General features: G+C 43.1%; 1 non-coding gene across 1 annotated transcript; it reads left to right on the top strand.

Moving 5' to 3' along the window:
* The first annotated feature begins 5,993 nt into the window (after nt 1–5,993).
* LOC132421273 (U6 spliceosomal RNA) lies at nt 5,994–6,097 on the top strand. Its single transcript, XR_009518554.1, has one exon. It is a non-coding gene; the product is annotated as a U6 spliceosomal RNA (small nuclear RNA).
* The last annotated feature ends 933 nt before the right edge of the window (nt 6,098–7,030 follow it).

Here is a 7,030-nt window from a genome sequence, read left to right as displayed (position 1 = left end):
CAGGTAGATATCAGACCACACTGGGAAGACGCTTGTCTCGCCAGCCATTCCAGAATGCCTATGAGAATTTGAATCCTGAAGGAAAGCAGAAATCTAGTACCTGCTCCAAACCTCCAAGGTCTGAAATCAGCAGATCCCAAAGTAGCCAAGAGCCTCAGTGATTTCACGGAGACCATTTGTGACAGACACCAGGAAGAACTTCTTGACAGCAAAGATTATGAAAATACAGAAGACGCTGCCAAAGAAGACAGAGGAACTCTTTCCTGAAGGGAAGATTATTCTCCAACACTCATGGTTCAAGTGCAGTTTTGGTGGGAGGTAAGCCTGAAACAGATGATACTTTGGGGTCACAGTTATTCCCAAGATCATAAACACCTGCTGTATCACTTTTTCAATGCTCTTTATGAAAATCCTCAGACATACAGAAGAATAGGAGGACGATCATACACAGACCTATCATGTAGGATCCAAAATTTTTAACATTTTGCCATATTTGTTTTATCTATACAGATGAAGAGATAATAAATATTGCAAGTCATTTGAAAGTAAATTACAGATATCATGTAATTTACCCCTAAATTACCCCTAAATATATAATCATGCATCTCTTAAAAATAAAGCCATTTTCCTACATAATCACAATTACAGTCCCAAGGAAATTATTGATAATTTTCTATTATCTGATAATATCTACTTCCTATTCAAGTTTCCGCAGTTGTTCCAAAGGTGTCTTTTAATTACTTCTTTAGGGGAAGATTGCAATATGCTTGCCTTGTTTGGGTAGAGATTTGAGCTCCATTTGGTTTTAAATACACATGTAGATACTGACATTGAAATTACACCAAAATTTAATATGAATCACACCAAAGCTTAATATGGTGATGATTACAAACCCAATAGTTATGACTAATAAACAGTTCATGGAAAAATGTGAGAAAGGGAAGGAAGGACCCCAGAAAAAGAGACTGAGTCGCTTGTAAACTGAATGTTTGTGTCTCCCCAAAATTTGTACCTTGAAATCCTAATCCCTAATGTGATGTTATTAGGGAGTGGAGGCTTTGGGAGATAATTAGATATGGGAATGGAGCCCTCGTGATATAATTCGTACCTTTAAAAAAAAATGAGAGGGCTTCCCTGGTGGTGCAATGGTTGAGAGTCCACCTGCCGATGCAGGGGACACGGGTTCGTGCCCCGGTCCGGGAAGATCCCACATGCCGTGGAGCAGCTGGGCCTGCACGTCCGGAGCCTGTGCTCCACAGCAGGAGAGGCCACAACAGTGAGAGGCCCATGTTAAAAACAAAAAAAAAAGAGAGCGCTTGAAATCTGAAAAAGAGGGGATATATGTATACGTATAACTGATTTACTTTGCTGTACAGCAGAAACTACCACAACATTGTAAAGCAACTAGATTCCAATAAAAATTAATTTTAAAAAACGGAGAGAGCTTGTTTCCTTTCTCTATCTTTTCCTCTCTCTCTCTGTCTCTGTCTCTCTGTCTCTCTCTCTCTCTCCAGACATGTGAGAATACAGCAAGAAATCAACCAACTATAAACCAGAAATCGGGCCCTCACCAAATACCAGATCTGCCAGCACCTTGAAGTTCAGCCTCCAGAACTGTGAGAAAGAAAAGTTTGCCGTTTAATCCACTCAGTCTGTGATCATTTGTTACGGCAGCCCAAGCTGACTGAGACAGAGGCTGAATGTACTCATTCATCTATTCAGCCAGTAGGCTTGCCCTTGGACATGGGGTGATGTGCAAACCGCACTACCCTGTGATCTGGGGGTCAGCTGGGCCAGTGCGGGAGGAGGGCAGGAGAAACGGCTGCCCCGTGAGGAGGATCCCTTCCTTGGCTCGGGACTACCCATCACCTACCTGTTTCAGCTCACTGCCATACATGAAAAATCCTTTTTGTTAACTTCTAATATGGGATTTTAACTTTGCAGTGGACTCACTCATGGTCTCCAGGGGCCCTTTGTCTCGGGGAGGTAAGCTGGGCTACTGCGATCAGAGTGCCAAGCAGGGGGTGCTGGATGACCCTAGTCAGTGGACCAATAAGTAAAGGTGCTGGATGACCACCTTTATCCAAGGTCGTCTTGGATAGAGGCTCAACCAGAAGAGCCAACGGAATAGGATGCCAGGTCAAGGGGTGTCTGGGCCACGGGGGATGATTCTTTGGCTACTTGAGCGTGTGTGTGGATGGGGGAAGGAAGACATCTCTCTGCATCCCTTTCTGGAGGGATCTGTCTAAAAATGGGCACACAAGAGACATAAAGCTTGACTCTCAGGGACAAAAGTCATCTGTAATACCATAATCATTGAACAGAATGCTAGAAATGTAAGAGAATATGAGGTCTGTTCATTGAACAAATATTTATGGAACATCTGTTAAAAGACTCAGGAATCTGTTAGACAGTTTTGGAGACTCAGGCAATCAATGCTGGCTGGCTCTGCCCTTCAGAAGGTTACAGAACAGCAGGAAGGAAAGTATCAGTGACTTTCTGAGGACACATAGCTATGGTGGTGGTACAGTAACACTTAAAGCATAAGTTTCTTAACTTCCCACCCAAGGCCGTGTCCACCAGCTCACACTGGCCTTGGTGAGATTTCATTTTACATCAGTTCTTTGTTAGTGTCATTCCATGTAAGTTTCAGGAGGTCAGAAACTTAGATTCATTCCCTATTTTATCCCTCACCCAGTGGGGAACACACATGCTGTGTGTCTGACGCACGATAGGTGTGCACAATACACTTTTTAACTACACGAACATGCAATTCTAAGGTCATGCAGTATATTACAAGGTCTCCTTGCCTGCTGTACTAAACACTTTCAATTTGTATTTAACTTGTTTTTTCCCTACCACCCTTTACACAGAGGTAGAAGAGATGATGATCATGATTTTAAATAGCTAAGGATATTTTGTTCTCAGATCTGGCCTTACTGTTCAGAAGTGACTTTATTCTCATGTTAGTCTTAAATAATGAAAACCATACAGGCAGAAGCTATCTGATCCAACTCTTTGGGGTAAAAAATCAACACTACTGCAACATTAATGCAAGTTATCGGTGTAGCTTAAATACTAATCCATTGATCCTCCTCCCGTTTTATTAAAGCAAGAAAAATCACATCATAGATTTTCTGTGACTTGACAAGAAACCAAAGCAATGTCTAGATAACTTGAAGAGTTCATGTATCACTTGGACAGTAGCCTAATCGGCATTTAACCCAAGCAGTATTCTCCATAGTAAACACAATTTAGAAATATAATTTCCATTGTTGCTGAAAGCCTCTTCTGGGCTTAATTTTTAACTCTGATTGAATTTTCCAAGGCAGTAAATGCTTTTTCAGTCTCCTCTCAGTTAGAAATATGCCAGTCATTTGGGATAAAGAGTTAATAGTTATCGAGACTTTGGAATTCTTCAGTCTGTGAGGTCATTTTTTATAATAAGCTTAATAACCAGGCAGATAGCTCCCATCTACGTTCTTAGTATTTCACAGTAACAGGAAAGGCATTGTCCAAACCCTGCCGTTTACTTTTTTTATTCTATTTGCAATTATTTCAAACACTCTCCGGAGAGGTTAGGGCATCTTTCTGTGGAGGTGGGATATCTATCAGCAATGACCCAAATCTTATACCTGGTGTTTCTCAGGCTCAGTTAGAAACTCAAGCTGAGCTTCTGGTCCTGGCTGGACGTCAGCGGAACAGACTTCCACGGTGCCATTTTATTAACTCACTCCAGGAGACAATGCGGTCTGCAAGGAGACTTTGTTTTCTCCGTGTCTGCTGATCAGCTGCGGTGAGAAGGGAATGATCCCTTGGCTCCAGTTTCACTGGGCCTCATCCTTTCCTCAAGCCTTTTAACACAGGTCACCACATATCCTATTTTCTGTTCAGTGTGGTGAGGAGGGTGAAAGGACCGGAAGGGGTGGGTGAAAGCTCGGACCCTCGGTATCTGGACGGGGTCCCTCTGAGCCCTGGTTCCCTTTGCACGCTGCGCTCCTACCCGCCAACATCAGCCACTGGCTTTGCTGTCCCAGCGCCCACGGATCAGTTACCTCTCACAGTCACGGGCTTTTAAGAGGGAGCAAAGCTGGGGGCAGGATGTAGGCGAAGACACTAGCCTCACCTTCCATCCTTTGCCCAACAGCCCCAGGCTCAACCTCGAATTTCACCTGCTACCCCCGGACCCTCTTGACCTAAGAGGCATTTTTACCCAAATTCTGAGCCCTCTCTTGCCTCAAGGGCCAGGAGCCCTTATCCGGGAAGAATGACCAGCTCACCTTCTCACTCTCTAAAGCTTCCCATGCTGGGCTTCCCTGTTGGCGCACTGGTTAAGAAGCCGCCTGCCAATGCAGGGGACGCAGGTTCGAGCCCTGGTCCGGGAAGATCCCACGTGCCACAGAGCAGCTAAGCCCGTGCGCCACAACTACTGAGCCTGCGCTCTAGAGCCCGCGAGCCACAACTACTGAGCCCGCGTGCCACAACTACTGAGCCCGCGCACCTAGAGCCCATGCTACGCAACGAGAGAAGCCACCACGATGAGAAGCCCACACAGCACAACGAAGACCCAACGCAGCCAAAAGTAAATAAATAAATTTATTAAAAAATAAACTTCCCTGTGCTGAGAGAAGCTGACGGCCTTGGGTTCACCTGAGAGGAAGCAGCAGGCCTGCACCCCTGGGAGCCGTGCACAGTGGGACGGGGCACCCAGCCTGGCTGGAACTGCTGGAGCTGGTAGGAAGGGAGTTTCAGAGAAGAACACTTCCTGCCCCCAAGATGCCTTTCTGTGTGTACTACAGCAGTGCCCCAAGAGGATTATAGTCAAGTGTTTCTGAATTGTCCGGTTGGTACTTAATGCTGGAAGATTCCTCAGAAGTGATGAGTACACACCAAGGAACTAGTCTCACATTCTGATTCCTTATCTGGGCAGATCGCTTTGAATCACTCAGTGGCCCCTTACCTTGACAAGCATGGCCCGGTCATCTGGTCCCGGCCTCACTCTCCAGCCTGGGCTCACAAGCTTCTTGCCCTGGAAACTCTGTACTCTTTGCAGTTCCTTGTATACTAGGCCAGGAGTCCAAAGATTTTATCTGTAAAGGTCCAAATATAAATATTTTAGGTTTTGCAGGCCCTACAGACTCTGCAACTTGCATATCTTGCATATATACCTAATGCTATATTTCTATTTGGTTTTATAATCATCTGTTTTTATATACATTTCCCCATCAGACTCTGATTTTGCAGGCAAAGATTATTCATCTTTATATCTTTGTATCTCTAGAATCCAGCAAGTATCTGCCATATCTAGTGTTAAATGAATAATTTTTAGTGAATGAACCGAACAACAATACCAATGAAAGTCAAGCTATATCCCCTCCCAAACTACCTCTAAAAGAAAACTGAAAGAAAAATGAAAGAAAGAAAGAAAGAAAATGAAAGAAAGAAAGAAAGAAAGGGAGAGAAGAGAAAAGAAAAGAAAAGGAAAAAAAAGAAAAACTAAGACAGACAACAGCCAAATGCCAGAACCTGGGAGTAATTTACACTAACTGTAAGTCATACAGAACTGAATGAAGAAAAACAATCAGCTGCTCACGTGTGCTACAGATAGAGAGTCATCTAGACCTGCCAGGAGAAAAGAGCTTGAACTCATTCTATCTGCCTCTGGACTCAGAGACTCAGGGTCTGTAACGTCTGGAACAATCATTTCTTACACATGTAGATTCTGCTTTGGGGGCAGTGAGCTGTCATAAATTCTCCCATCGCCCTCTTTATTCCTCCCCATTTTCTCCCTAACTTATAGCCTCCCAATCTTCCTGTCCATTCAGATATCAGACAGAATTCCCAGAAAGTGGGGAGAAGACGTGGTCCTCCTACAGATCACAGTGAATGCAAGGAAGGTGCTGCAGTGCACAATCTCCCCTGGGTTAGTTTTTCAGAGGATGGGGCAGTGAGCAGAGTAGGAAATAACTTCACCTCAGCTCATCAGAATCACAGCAAGTGTGTGCCATGCTCAGTTCAAAATTGAACAATACAGAGAAAACCAGCAAAGTCCCTGTGCAAGGATGACACGTAAATTCCTGAAGCATACTTTAAGAGTTTATGCTGTGTGAATTTTACCTCTTTCTCTCCCTATATCTATCTATCTATCTAATATGTGTGTGTGTGTGTGTGTGTGTGTGTGTGTGTGTGTGTGTGTGTGTATAAACTAATAAATGAATAGATGTCTCCTCGAGCCTGGAAACTGAGCTGGGAGTTATACACACTAAGCAGTCCTTTGGCTGTAAACCTCAGGATGCGCCAAAACCAGCATGTGAGTGGACAGTAAATGTAGCCAAGAGCAATCTTCACTCTCTATAGCTATTGTTCTAGAATAGAAAACAAGGAAAAGGCAAAAGAAAGTGAGTAGAACAAGAGAAAGGGAATTGTTTCAGAAAGAACATCTCAAAAAATAATATAGTAAATGAAGGAAATTAATCTCACAGAATGCAGAGTCAAGTTGAAAAGAAAGAGATAAATGACAGCTGTGACAGTGTTCCAACCTAAGAATGACACTAGTTTTTGAGAAAGAAACCATAATATTTGAGACAGAAGCAATAACTTAAGCACATTTCCCTGAGCTAGGGCAAAGAATCAAGCCTGTGGATCAAAAGAATCCTCCACCAAAATCACTTAAAATAAATCCACAATTAGATATCCTTCGGGGAAGAAGTAAAGCTGTCACTGTTTGCAGATGACATGATACTATACATAGAGAATCCTAAATATGCTACCAGAAAACTACTAGAGCTAATCAATGAATTTGGGAAAGTAGCAGGATACAAAATTAATGCACAGAAATCTCTGGCATTCCTATACACTAAGGATGAAAAATCTGAAAGTGAAATCAAGAAAACACTCCCATTTACCACTGCAACAAAAAGAATAAAATATCTAGGAATAAACCTACCTAAGGAGACAAAAGACCTGTATGCAGAAAATTATAAGACACTGATGAAAGAAATTAAAGATGATACAAATAGATGGAGAGATA

This window comes from Delphinus delphis, chromosome 2 (genome assembly GCF_949987515.2).
Source record: "Delphinus delphis chromosome 2, mDelDel1.2, whole genome shotgun sequence".
Classification (NCBI taxonomy): domain Eukaryota; kingdom Metazoa; phylum Chordata; class Mammalia; order Artiodactyla; family Delphinidae; genus Delphinus; species Delphinus delphis.
Note: the sequence above shows the minus strand (reverse complement) of the source record. Positions and strands in the feature narration are given on the sequence as shown.